Raw genomic sequence first — 14,071 nt, forward strand, 5'->3', positions numbered from 1 at the left:
GATTGAGTCTCGCTCTGTCGCCCAGGCTGGAGTGCAGTGGTATGGTCTTGGCTCACAGCAACCTCTGCCTCCCGGGTTCAAGTGATTCTCCTGCCTCAGCCTCCGGAGGAGCTGGGATTACAGGCATGTGCCACCATCCCCAGCTAATTTTTGTATTCTTAATAGAGACAGGGTTTCACTATTTTGGCCAGGCTGGTCTTGAACTCCTGACCTCGAGTGATCCACCTACCTTAGCCTCCCAAAGTGCTTGGATTACAGGTGTGAGCTACCACGCCTGGCCTGATTAAGAGAAAATTTTAGAGATGAGACTGATGGCTGGTTTCTCATCAAAAACAATGCAAACTAGAGGTAGTGGAATGACATCTTTAATGCGCTGAAAGGAAAACAGTGTCAGCCTAGAATTTTATATCCAGTGAAAATGTTCTCCAAAAATGAAGGCATAATCCAAAAATGGATTTTTATTTCAGGAAAACTGAAGCCAAAAGAATTCACTAAAACTGTACTATGAGAAATGCTAAAGGAAGTTGTTCAGATTAACGGAAAATTATACCAGATGGATGCTTGAATTTACGCAAAGGAATGAAGGGCACCGGAAATGGCAAATATGTGGGTAAATATAAAATATATTTTTCTTGTTTTTAACGTCTTTAAAAGATATTTAACTATCTTGGGTGAAAATAATAACCATGTATTATAGGCTTTATAACTTTTGTAGAAGTGGCTGGGCACAATAGCTCATGTCTGTAATCCTAGCACTTTGGGAGGCTGAGGTGGGCAGATCACTTGAGGTCAGGAGTTCAAAACCAGCCTGGCCAACATGGTAAAACCCCGTCTCTACTAAAAACATAAAAAATTAGCGGGGCAGCCGGGCATGGTGGCTCACACCTGTAATCCCAGGACTTTGGGACACTGAGGCGGGTGGATCACCTGAGGTCAGGAGTTTGAGACCAGCCTGGCCATCATGGTGAAACTTTATCTCTACTAAAAATACAAAAAATTAGCCAGGCATGGTGGCGTGCGCCTGTAATCCCAGCTACTCGAGAGGCTGAGGCAAGAGAATCTCTTGAACTCGGGAGGCAGAGTTGCAGTGAGCTGAGATCGTGCCATTACACTCCATCCTGGGCAACACGAGAGTAACTGTCTCAAAAAAAAAAAAAAAAAGAAGGGAGTGGCTTAGGGTAGGCAACTAAAGGGTTAACTACGTTCAGTCCTGGACACACAGAAAAAGAACCTCAAAGGCCAAAATTGGCACCACTCAATTTGGTACTACACTGGGCACAAGAATACCCTGATGTAAGCATTTCCGTCATTGAATCTTGAGACAGGTGTCTGTATATTGTGGAGATAGATACATCAGTCTGTCTTTATTTATTCATTTATTTAACAGATTTTTTTTTTTTTTTTGAGACGGAGTCTTGCTCTATCGCCAGACTGGATTGGCTCACAGCAACCTCCGCCTCCTGGGTTCAAGCGATTCTTTTGTCTCAGCCTCCCCAGTAGCTGGGACTACAGGCATGCACTACCACACTTGGCTAATTTTTGTATTTTTTAGTAGAGACAGTGTTTCACCATGTTGGCCAGAATGGTCTTGATCTCCTGACCTCGTGATCCACCCACCTCAGCCTCCCTAAGTGCTGGGATTACAGGTGTGAGCCACCACACCTGGCCCAGAGTTTTTTATTGTATCAGGTACTATTATAATCTCTGGAATTATAGCAGTAGAAAAATCAGACAAATCTTTACCATCATGGTGCTTACATTCTTGTGAATGTATCTTAGCTGAACGCAACTGATTTCATGCTCATCAATAAATTTTCTAGTTACGGCCAGGCGTGGTGGTTCAAGCCTGTAATCCCAGCACTTTGGGAGGCCGAGGCAGGTGGATCACGAAGTCAAGAGATCGAGACCATCCTGGCCAACATGGTGAAACCCCATCTCTACTAAAAATACAAAAATTAGCTGGGCGTGGTGGCACGCACCTGTAGTCCCAGCTACTTGGGAGGCTGAGGCAGGAGAATTGCTTGAACTTGGGAGGCAGAGGTTGCAGTGAGCCGCGATTGTGCCACTGCAGTCCAGCCTCGAGCCTGGCGACAGAGTGAGACTCTGTCTCAAAAAAAAAAAAAATCTTCTAGTGATAATTGGGCTTCTCATGGCCCTCAAGCAGACCCACATCTCATTATGAATTAAAAAATTGAGACCAGGCAGGGAGCGGTGGGTCACGTATATAATCCCAGCACTTTGGGAGGCCGAGGCCGGTGGATCATTTGAGGTCAGGAGTTTGAGACCAGCCTGGCCAACATGGTGAAACCCTGTCTCTACTAAAAATACAAAAATTAGCTGGGAAGTAGTGGTGTGCACCTGTAATCCCAGCTACTTGGGAGGCTGAGGCAGGAGAATCACTTGTGCCTAGGAAGCAGAGGTTGTGGTAAACCAAGATCGCACCATTGCACTACAGTCTGGGTGAGAGAGTGAAATCCTGTCTCAAAAAAAAAATAATGGAGACCAGGTGTGGTGGCTCAGGCTTGTAATCCCAGGAGGCTGAGGTGTGAGGATCACTTGAGCCCAGGAGTTCAAGACCAGCCTGGACCACGTAGGGAGACCTCATCTCTACAAAAAAAAAAAATTAAAAAAATTAGCTGGGCATGATGGCACACACCTGTGGTCCCAACTACTTGGGAGGCTAAAGTGGGAAGACTGCTTGAGCTTGGGAGTTTGAGGATGTAGTGAGCCATAACTACACCACTGCACTTGAGCCTGGGTGACCGAGTGAGAAATCCTGTCTCAAATAAAACAAAATAAATTGATATTCTAATTTCATGTATCAGTCTCTTGGCTAATGTGAGTCCTTCTAGATGCACAGATTTACCTTTAGTGAAGTGACAAATCAAGTTTCAGACTTGCATATTGGAGAGCCAGTATCGGAACCGTGGTAAACTCAGCTAGGCATTTCAACCCTGTGAGCCACTATGGGAGACAAAGAGCCACACAGCTTTTTACATTAATGACACCAATCTTGCAGGTGAGCTTTTCCCTTATTTGGAGTGTTTACACGTATTCATATATGTGAAAGGGATACAAGAAGGAATATTAAATTACAAGCATTTGAAATCTATCCAAGGAAGGTGTACTGACCTTGAAATTGATTTGGTAATGTATTATGAACTAATTGGATTAAAAATCATTCCCTGGAGCATTCAAAGTTAAAAAAAAATCCTGTTGATGGACATTTAGATTTGTTTTCCTTTTCTTTTTTTTTTTTTTTTTTTTTTTGAGACGGAGTTTCACTCTTATTACCCAGGCTGGAGTGCAATGGCGCAATCTCGGCTCACCGCAACCTCCGCCTCCTGGGTTCAGGCAATTCTCCCACCTCAGCCTCCCGAGTAGCTGGGATTACAGGCACGCGCCACCATGCCCAGCTAATTTTTTGTATTTTTAGTAGAGATGGGGTTTCACTATGTTGACCAGGATGGTCTCGATCTCTTGACCTCGTGATCCACCCGCCTCGGCCTCCCAAAATGTTTTTTTTTTTTTTTTTTAATTTTTGGAGATGGAGTCTCGCTCTGTCGCTCAGGCTGGAGTGCAGTGGTGTGATCTTGGCTCACTGCAACTTCCACCTCCTGGGTTCAGGTGATTCTCCTGCCTCAGCCTGAGTAGCTGGGATTACAAGCGACTGCCACCATACCTGGCTATTTTTTTTTTTGTAGTATTTTTAGTAGAGATGGGGTTTCACCATGTTGGCCAGGCTTGTCTTGAACTCCTGAGCTCAGGTGATCTGCCTGCTTTGGCCTCCCAAAGTGCTGGGATTATAGGCATGAGCCACCATGCCGGGCTGACTTTTACCCATTTTTGATTGACTCATTTTTCTTTTTCTTATTCATTTAGTAGCCCTTTTATATAATTCATTATTCTTATTCCTCTCTTTTTGTTATTTTTGTTACAGACGTGTACTGAATCTGTGGCTAGGATACTTTTTTGCCAGTAGTGTCTTTGGTCATATGGAAGTCTTTCAATTTAAAGTAGTCAAGTTTGACCAGGTGCAGTGGCTCATGCGTGTAATCTCAGCACTTCGGGAGGCCGAGGTGGGAGGATCCCTTGAGTCCAGGAGTTTGAGACCAGCCTAGGCAACATGACAGACTTTGTCTCTACTAAAAATTTAAAAGATTAGTTGGGCATGGTGGTACACACATGTGGTCCCAGCTACTCAGCAGGCTGAGGTGGGAGGATTCCTTGATCCCAGGAGGTTGAGGATGCAGTGAGCTGTGATAGTGCCACTGCACTGCAAGCTGGGCAATGGAGCAAGACCCTGTCTCAAAAAAAAGGTCAAATTTATCAATGCAGTTTTAACTGAGACTATGTTATTAGGTACAAGCAAGTTCAGAGTTTTTATATTAATATTTTTATGGTGAGCTTTTTCTTTTATCATGTTTGTGCCTCTTTATCTTTAGAGTCGTTTTTTATCTAATTTATTTTTTATTTTACTTTATTTTATTTTTATTGAGATGGAGTTTTGCTCTTTTTGCCCAGGCTGGAGTGCAATGGCACAATCTCAGCTCACTGCAACCTCTATCTTCTGGGTTCAAGTGATTCTCTTGCCTCAGCCTCCCGAGTAGCTGGGATTACAGGCATGTGCCACCATGCCAAGCTAATTTTGTATTTTTAGTAGAGATGGGGTTTCATCATGTTGGCCAGACTGGTCTAGAACTCCTGACCTCAGGTGATCCGCCACCTTGGTCTCCCAAAGTGCTGGGATTACAGGTGTGAGCCATCACGCCTGGCCGGTTTTTTATTTTTTAATTTTACATGTTATTGTTTATTTATTTATCTTTTGAGATGGGGTCTTGCTCTGTCGCCCAGGCTGGAGTGCATTGATACGATCATGGCTCACTGCATCCCTGACCTCCTGGGCACAAGTGATCTTCTGCCTTAGCCTTCCGAGTAGCTGGGACTACAGGCACATGCCATCACTCCTGGCTAAGTAATACAGCTTTATTTTTGTAAGTATTTACCTGATAATCCTTTTTCCTAATCTTTACTTTGAGTCTTACTGTGGCCTTATGTCAGTGTCATACCAAGGACAGAACAGCAGGAATGGTCCACTCCAGTTGCAGACAGTACAGACCCTGTAGCCCCAGCATGAGCTCACCATTCTGGTTTTGAATTTCATGCTTATTACTCTCCTCTCATCATCCACTGTTTCCGTGGTAGACAGGACTGAGATGGGTAAGAATGATACATGTGTAAGGATGTAACCAATAAATGAGACGGACTCACATTCGCCAGAAAGGACACAATGAAATAGTAAGAAGTCCAGAATCTATTTTTGCCAAAGTGCAGTGGGAAGAAGTGAAAATACAGTTTCCTTATTTATTGGCTTGAGAGAGAAAAGAGTCCTGGATTACGAAAATTAAAATGCAGACATAGGGTTCTGAGATGACAATTTTCAAGTCATTTGGTTTGCAATATGGTGGGGAGCCCGTCAATTGAGTTAGAACCATCTGTCATTCATTACTTTATCATTTACCAGAGTAAAAATAAATGTAGAATACGTTTGTCCCCATGAAGAGACAATCCAAAAAGGGAGAAATATTGGCTGAAGGCTTGGAAAATCCTGAATGTGTACGTGAAAGGGGAACTTGAATATTACATTTTGAGGCCCCGTGATCATTTAGGTTTCCAGATGATTTCTCATTTCCAAGTTTGAGTCCTGTGACTGCAGAATCTCCTGATTTCACCAGTGATTGCTGTTATCAATGACCAGGGTGATGAGCCTACTTTCAGATCTACCCCATTATCAGTTTTTCTGTGGCAAGTCTTGGGTGCAGGAGTGCGCCCTCTGGTGGAGAAAGACACAACTAATTACACATCTGATAATAGTCTACTTTCCATGGCAAAAACAGCAATTACTTTTGCACCAACCTAATATTTGGTAAATTTGTGCTAGCCATCAATTGCTGGCCATTTTGACTTTCTGGAGAGTTACTTAATGTCTCTAAACCACAATTCCCTTATCTATAAAATGGTAATACTGACCTCATACAGTTGTGAGTATTAAATAAGATTAGTGCTTATTTAAGGAATAGTGCTCAATAAACAATACAATCCATGCAATACATTCGCTCATTTTTTTTTTTTTTGAGATGGAATCTTGCTCTGTCACCTAGGCAGGAGTGCAGTTGTGCAATCTCGGCTCCCTGCAACCTCCACCTCCTGGGTTCAAGCGATTCTCTTGTCTCAGCCTCCCAAGTAGCTGGGACTACAGGCGTGTGCCACCACACCTGGCTAATTTTTGTATTTTTCTTGGAGACAGAGTTTCATCCTGTTGACCAGGCTGGTCTCAAACTCCTGACCTCAAGTATCCACCCGCCTCAGCCTCCCAAAGTGCTGGGATTACAGGCATGAGCCACTGCGCCCAACCCCTCATTTGTTCAGCATTTATTTATTATGTATTTTCTTTTTTTTTTTTGAGACCAAGTTTTGCTCTTGTTGCCCAGGCTGGAGTGCAATGGCGTGATCTCGGCTCACGACAATGTCTGCCTCCTGGGTTCAAGCGATTCTCTTGCCTCAGCCTCCTGAGTTATCTGGGATTACAGGCATGTGCCACCATGGCCAGCTAATTTTGTATTTTTAGTAGAAATGGGGTTTCTCCATGTTGCTCAGGCTGGTCTCGAACTCCTGACCTCAGGTGATCTGCCCACCTTGGCCTCCCAAAGTGCTAGGATTACAGGCGTGAGCCACCGTGCCCGGCCTTATTTTATATTTTTAACATGTTAGGCACTAAGTACTCAATACACGGTAGCTGTCACTACTGCTATTTATTCATTTGGTCAATCTACATTATTATGTAATTATAGTATATCAGGCAGTGTGCCAGGTATAGTAGCTACAGCAATAAATAAGACAGAACCTTCAAGACTCTGGATAAACTTTTCTGGTTTTATCAATAGGACTCTCTTCTCCCTTATGAAAGAGATCTTTGTCAGTTCCTTTCCTACAACGTGCTAGGTTCTGGCTGACCAAAGGATGGAGGCGGGTTATCAAAATGTGAAAAGTCGGCTGGGCTTGGTGGCTCACATCTGTAGTCCCAGCAATTTGGGAGGCTGAGGCAGGCAGATCATTGAGCTCCAGAGTTTGAGACCAGTCATGGGCAACACGGTGAAACACTTTCGCTACAAAAAATACAAAAATTAGCTGGCATGATCAGCGCCTGGAGTCCCATCTACTCAGGAGGCTGAGGTTGCAGTGAGCTGCAGTGGTGCCACTGCACTCCAGCCTGGGTGACCGAGTGAGACTATCTTAAAATAGAAGAAAAGAAGAGAGGAGAAGAGAAAAAAAAAAAAAGAGGCTTTTTTTTTTCCTTTTTTTGAGATGGAGTTTCACTCCTGTCGCCCAGGCTGAAGTGCAATGGCACTGTCTCAGCTCACTGCGACCACCGCCTCCCGGGCTTAAGTGATTCTCCTGCTTCAGCCTCCTGAGCAGCTGGGATTACAGGTATGTGCCACCACTCCTGGCTAATTTTAGTTTTTAGTAGAGATGGGGTTTCACCATGTTGGCTAGGCTGGTCTTAAACTCCTGACCTCAGGTGACCTGCCCACTTTGGCCTCCCAACCAAAGTGCTGGGATTACAGGTGTGAGCCACCGTGCCCGGATTTTTTTTTTTTTTTTTTCCAGGAGAACCTAGTGTACCAGCTGAAAAAAATTTCCATTAAAATACTAGGGGAAATTTTATGCTGTAACTGGAGAAAAAAATATAGTCACAAAGCAACACAGATCACAGATCAAAACATCTACTCCAGACTTCCCACCAGACACCAAAAGAAAGCTGGGGGACTTGTCTCTTCCCAGTGGGTAGGGAAAACCCAGCCCTTTGAATTTCTTCCTATCCTTAGCCTTCACTGGGGTGTCAGTCATCCAGTTCCTTCTGGCTGAGACAGGCTGGGAGTAGAAAAGGGGTAAGGATTTCCTGGGCCTTCAGTCATACAAGTAAGTTGGAGATGGGAAGGGAAGAAAGAGGCCCTTATCATGATTCTCCCTCAGAAAGTATAAGCTCTAAAAAAAATCAGACCTTTCCTACTGCTAACATTCATATTCTGTCATACTATGAAATGCATTCTTCTGTTTTTTAAATTAATTATTATTTTTTTTGAGATGTAGTCTGACTCTGTTACACAGGCTGGAGTGAGTGGCGCAATCTCAGCTCACTGCAACATTCACCTCCCAGGTTTAAGAGATTCTCCTGCCTCAGCCTCTCAAGTAGCTGGGACCACAGGTCCCTGCCACCATGTCCTGCTAATTTTTGTATTTTTAGTAGAGAGGGGGTTTTACCCTGTTGGCCAGGCTGGTCTTGAACTCCTGACCTCAAATGATCGCCCACCTCGGCCTCCCAAAGTGCTGGGAGTATAGGTGTGAGCCGCTGCACCCAGCCAAAAAAGGTTATTTATTTATTTATTTTTTTTTTGGAGATAGAGTCTCGCACCGTCACTAGGCTGTAGTGCAGTGGTGTGATCTCGGCTCACTGCAACCTCCGCCTCCCGGGTTCAAGTGATTCTCATGCCTCAGCCTCCCAAGTAGCTGGAACTACAGGTGTGCGCCACCACACCAGCTAATTTGTGTATTTTTAGTAGAGATGGGGTTTCACCATCTTGGCCAGGCTGGTCTCGGACTCCTGACCTCATGTGATCACCTGTCTTGGCCTCTCAAAGTGCTGGGATTACAAGCGTGAGCCACCGCGCCCAGCTGATAATGTATGTTCTGACCTGACCTTGGTGGCATGTGGAGAAGATGGTTTGGGACTTGTTTATTTAGGAATAAAGTTCATGTTAGCAAGCAGTGAACCTCCCTCAGTGATTTGGGCTCAGCTTGGAACCATCCTGAGAGGCATGTGACTTCTTGCAGAGTGTGGAACTAGGATACTCTGAAAATGAAACAAAAAGGGAGCTTTTGCTTATGCATCCCGCTTCTGCTGAGGAACACGCGGCTCTAGTCACCTCCAGCACAAGATTCATGTGGGGCGGTAATAGTAATAGTAACCCTGCTAGGCCACTTAGGCAAATCTCCCGCCGGGGGATGGCCAGCTGGGCCATTGATACAGTGGTACCCAGCCAACTTTCATGAGTGCCTTTAATTAAAATGACATTTTAATTAGGTATTTAGATATATCATAAGGTGAGACAGAAAGACAAATAAACATGTTTTCCTTTAATTTTTCGGAAAACTTTCTTAGCCCCTTATAAAGGGTTTAGCAAGAAACTAGGAAATTCAATTTGGATAATTTAGTTTCTTTTTCTCTAATTTAGTTTCATTTCTCTTTACACAAATGTCATTTCCTCTGTCGCACTCCAGGTCACTATGCTGTCTCCTCCCCAGGACTTCTCTAGCCCTCCATCCTGGCAGAATTAATTGTTTGCTGCTTCCTGTAGACTATGTGGCACGTGACTCACTGAAGCAATTATCACAATGTATTTGATTACATTTCCGCTTTTTCCCTCTAGGTGGCGAATTCTCAGAAGTTGGGAACTCTCCCTGTTTGATCTTTGTGGTCTCAGGACCCAGTATAATACCTGATATATAGTAGGTGCTTAGTAAATGAATTAACTGGAATTGAATTAGTATATTGGCTTTCCTGATCATTTTGTTGTTTTAGTCCCCTCTCCTCTTTACTGGTCTGGTTATTTTCTTTTTCTTTTCTTTTTTTTTTTTTGAGATGGAGTCTCACTTGCTCTGTCACCCAGGCTGGAGTGCAGTGGCATGATCTCGACTCACTGCAACCTCCACCTCCTGGGTTCAAGCGATTCTCGTGCCTCAGCCTCCCAAGTAGCTGGGATTACAGGCATGCACCACCACACCCGGCTAATTTTTGTATTTTTAGTGGAGACGAGTTTTCACCATGTTGGCCAGGCTGGTCTCGAACCCCTGACCTTAAGTGATCTGCCCACCTCAGCCTCCCAAAGTTCTGGGATTACAGTGAGCCACTGCACCCGGCCTGATTGTTTTCAAAGATTTGAAGATAGAGCGCATCAGAAACATTTTTATATTCATTATCTTTACTTTCTATTGCTCAAACTACATGAACCATTTGGCCAAATAAAAGCCATTGATGGAAATGGTTTGCAGATGATTCTTAAAAGCGGCTGAGAGGAGAGGGATTAGGGAGGAAGCAGACTCCTTGTGGGACAGCGTCAGAATTCAAAGAGGAAATGCAGAATTAAAAACAAATTTGACTGAATTCTAATAAGATCAGGTATAGAATCATAAACCTGAGGACAATCTAGGTATATAAACCCAAGCCGTGGACCAGGCATGGTGGCTCACACCTGTAATCCCAGCACTTTGGGAGGCCAAGGTGGGAGGAACGCTTGAGCCCAGGAAATTGAGACCAGCCTGGGCAACATAGTGAGACCCCCATCTCTTCAAAAAAATAAAATATTAGCTGGGTGTGACAGCACATACTTACAGTCTCAGCTACATGGGAGGCTGAGGTGAGAGGATTGTTTGAGTCCAGGAGTTCGAGGCTGCAGTGAGCTATGATCACACCTCTGCACTCCAGCCTTGGAGACAGAGTGAGACCCTGACTCAAACAGAACTGAAGAATAAACCCAAGATGTGGAGGAGTGGCATCTCAGAAGCTAAATTCTAGGAGTCATGTGATCCTCTTACCTCAGCCTTGCAGATAGCTGGGACTACAGGCATGCACTACCACGTCCAGCTAATTTTTGTATTTTTTGTACAGGTGCGGTTTTGCCATGTTGCCCAGGCTGGTCTCAAACTCCTGGGCTCAAGCAGTCCTCCCGCCTCGGCCTCCCAAAGCGCTGGGATTACAGGTGTGAGCCACCGTGTCCAGCCTCATCCATGTTTTGGTCGCAAATATTATGTTGAGGTAAAAATCTAAAAATCCCATTTCCTCTCCCTTCCTCCCCAACATGACATATTAAAACTGGTTGAGACCAGGCGCGGTGGCTCATGCCTGTAATCCCAGAACTTTGGGAGGCCGAGGTGGGTGGATCACCTGAGGTCAGGAGTTCGAGACCATCCTGGCCAACATGGTGAAATCCATCTCTACTACAAATATAAACAATTAGCCGAGTGTGGTGGTGCCTGCCTGTAATCCCAGTTACTCAGGAGGCCGAGGGAGGAGAATTGTTTGAAATTAGGAGGCGGAGGTTGCAATGAGCCCAGATTGTGCCACTGAACTCCAGCTTCGGAGACAGAGCAAGACTGTCTCAAAAACACAAAAGAGGGAGGAGGCTTCCTGAGAGGGAACGGAGCAGGTGGAATCCTAGAGTGTTGTGAAGGAGAAGGAGGAGGAGGAGGATGAAGGTGCTGGAAGTGAGGGGAGGTGGGCCAGAGCCTGATCATCAGGGCTCAGTGGCCCATGCTGAACATTCTGGTCTTTATCCAAAGAGCAGTAAGCAGCCTTTGAAGTGGTCAGCTTTAGGTGGAGGAGTCATATGATTCAATTTCCATTTTAAGTCCCGGCTTTGGGTAAAGGGCAAGAGAGAATAGGAGTAGATCAGTTAGGTGTCTCTGATAAGAGTAATCCAGATGAAAAAGACAGGTGGTGGATCTGGAGCATAGTGAACAGATTTGAAATGTTTATTTGGAGTTAAAAATTGGTACTTTAGGATGGGCGTGGTGGCTCATGCCTGTAATCCCAGCACTTTGGGAGGTCGAGGCTGGCAGATCACGAAGTCAAAAGATCGAGACCAGCCTAGCCAACATGGTGAAACTCTGTCTCTACTAAAAATACAAAAATTAGCCTGGTGTGGTGGCACATGCCTGTAGTCCCAGCTTCTCCAGAGGCTGAGGCAGGAAAATCACTTGAACCTGGGACACAGAGGTTGCAGTGAGCTGAGATCATGCCCCTGCATTCCAGCCTGGCGACAGAGCGAGGCTCCGACTTAAAAAAAATTGGTGATTTATTAAGAAAGACTTTTGTACCATAAACATTGTCCTTGATGGCTTTGTGTGTGCCATGGCTCGATGCTTATTTCTTTCTGCTCCATAGATAATACTAAGTGCTGATTTTCCTCTCAGCCATCTTCCCCGCTCCATGACTTGGACCCCTAGACTGTTCAGTAGGTGAGGGAATTTTCTCAGTCTGCATGTTTCCTTATCTGCAAAATGAAGGCAGTGGATGGATGTCTAAGTTCATTTGCCATTCTGTTATTCTACAATCCTGTAATTTTTTTTTCTCTGTTGCCCAGGCTGGAGTGCAGTGGCATGATTTCAGCTCACCACAACCTCCACCTCCCGGGTTCAAGTGATTCTCCTGCCTCAGCCTCCCAAGTAGCTGGGATTACAGGCATGCGCCACCATGCCTGGCTAATTTCGTATTTTTATTGGAGATGGAGTTTCTCCATGTTGGTCAGGCTGGTGTCGAACTCCCGACCTCAGGTGATCCACCCACCTCGGCCTCCCAAAGTGCTGGGATTACAGGCATGAGCCACTGTTCCTGGCTGATATAACTGCTTCTATAATTAGTCACAAGTGAAGGGAACTAAGTAGTCAGGTCAGTTATAGGCTGGGCTGCAGACATCAGTAACAATCAGGGATGGATCAATTCTCAATCTCCCAAGTGCCATGGGAGGCGAGGAGTTGAGATGGCCATAGAATAGAGGATTGGGGAGGGAGGGTGTGGAATAATATGCACCTGTCCTGTACTTCTGCTAACATTTACCCAATGTCTGGACTGAGAAGCAGAGCTATTTTTTTTTTTTTTTTGAGGCAGATTTTCGCTGTTGTTACCCAGGCTGGAGCGCAATGGCTTGATCTTGGCTCACCGCAACCTCCGCCTCCCAGGTTCAAGCAGTTCTCCTGCCTTAGCCTCCCGAGTACCTGGGATTATAGGCATGCACCACCACATCCAGCTAATTTTGTATTTGTAGTAGAGACGGGGTCTCTCCATGTTGGTCAGGCTGGTCTGGAACTCCCGACCTCAGGTGATTTGCCTGCCTTGGCCTCCCAAAGTGCTGTGATTACAGGCGTGAGCCACTGTGCCCCGCGAGCTAGTTTTTCTCATTACAGTGGTGGAGCGGACATCCTCCCCCAGGCACATGGAATGGCATATGGCAGCATCTTACATTCGTGTTTGCAGCGTAAGTGTCTGAAATAGCTTTGGAGGACTACTTCTCTGGTTTAGGGCTGAAAAACCACTGTGTCATTGAAGGAACTAGCAATATTTAACCTGAACTCAAGAAGATGGAAGGAAAGGAGTAACATGGCAAAGATTTAAACTTGAAGGGTTGTTTAAGAAAGTGGGACTAGACTCACTCTGTGTCGTATCAGGAGCAGTTCCAGGAAGCAGATATGAGCCCCATGTGAAGAAAAATGTTTAATAACAAGAATACCCCAAGAGAACTGCCCTAAAGAATGGGGAGCTTCTGGAAAAAGGGTTACAAAAGGGCATTTCTGCTTTAGGGGGCAGGTTTGCTGAACTGTTATTTATTTATTTTTGACATAGGGTTTCTCTCTGTTGCCCAGGCTGGAGAGCAGTGGTGTCATCACAGATCACTGTAGACTCAACTTTCTGGGCTCAAATGATCCTCCCACCTCAGCCTCTTAAGTAGTTGGAACCACAGGTATGTATCACCACACCTGGCTATTTTGTTTTATTTTGTAGAGACAGGATCTCACTATATTACCTAGGCTGCTCTCAAATTCCTGGGTTCCAGTGGTCCTCCCACCTCAGCCTCCCAAAGTGCTGGGATTACAGGCATGAGCCACCGCACCCATCCTGAACTTGTTCCTATAGGGTTGTTGCCAATCCCAATATTCTATTCTTTTTTCCAGATCGGCCGCCAGGAAACATTTGACTTTTATTATATTACTGTAGGCATCTTAGGTCACTTCCATAAAAACTAGCACTCAGAGTCAGAGGGGAGACCAGTGTAGAATTTTCTGATTCACCTCTGCCCCATATCACAAAAAAACTTGCTTAACTGATTATTGTAAAAAGTTCGATTCCTTTTTCTTCCTTTTTGTACTGTATCTTTCTTTTTTTCTTTTTCTTTTTTGAGATAGTGTCTCGCTCTAGTTGCCCAGGCTGGAGTGCAATGGCGCGATCTCAGCTCACTGC

The 14,071-nt window shown here is 45.0% G+C and overlaps 1 protein-coding gene across 5 annotated transcripts in view; it reads left to right on the forward strand.

The window, feature by feature from the left end:
- The window catches only part of ACOT9 (acyl-CoA thioesterase 9), a 101,988-nt gene that overhangs the window by 39,910 nt on the left and 48,007 nt on the right, over positions 1-14,071 (forward strand). For 3 of the 5 annotated variants that reach the window (XM_064364454.1, XM_064364450.1, XM_064364453.1), the window contains 2 exons: positions 468-606; positions 13,477-13,574. The gene's annotated coding sequence lies outside the window, so the exon portion shown is untranslated. Of the gene's footprint in view, positions 1-467; positions 611-13,456; positions 13,575-14,071 lie in introns of all 5 variants that reach the window. The other 2 variants (XM_064364451.1, XM_064364452.1) reach the window with 2 other exon arrangements.

The sequence above is a fragment of the Aotus nancymaae genome, unplaced genomic scaffold (assembly GCF_030222135.1).
Source record: "Aotus nancymaae isolate 86718 unplaced genomic scaffold, 86718_ANA_hifiasm-v0.15.2.pri h1tg000058l, whole genome shotgun sequence".
Taxonomy (NCBI): domain Eukaryota; kingdom Metazoa; phylum Chordata; class Mammalia; order Primates; family Aotidae; genus Aotus; species Aotus nancymaae.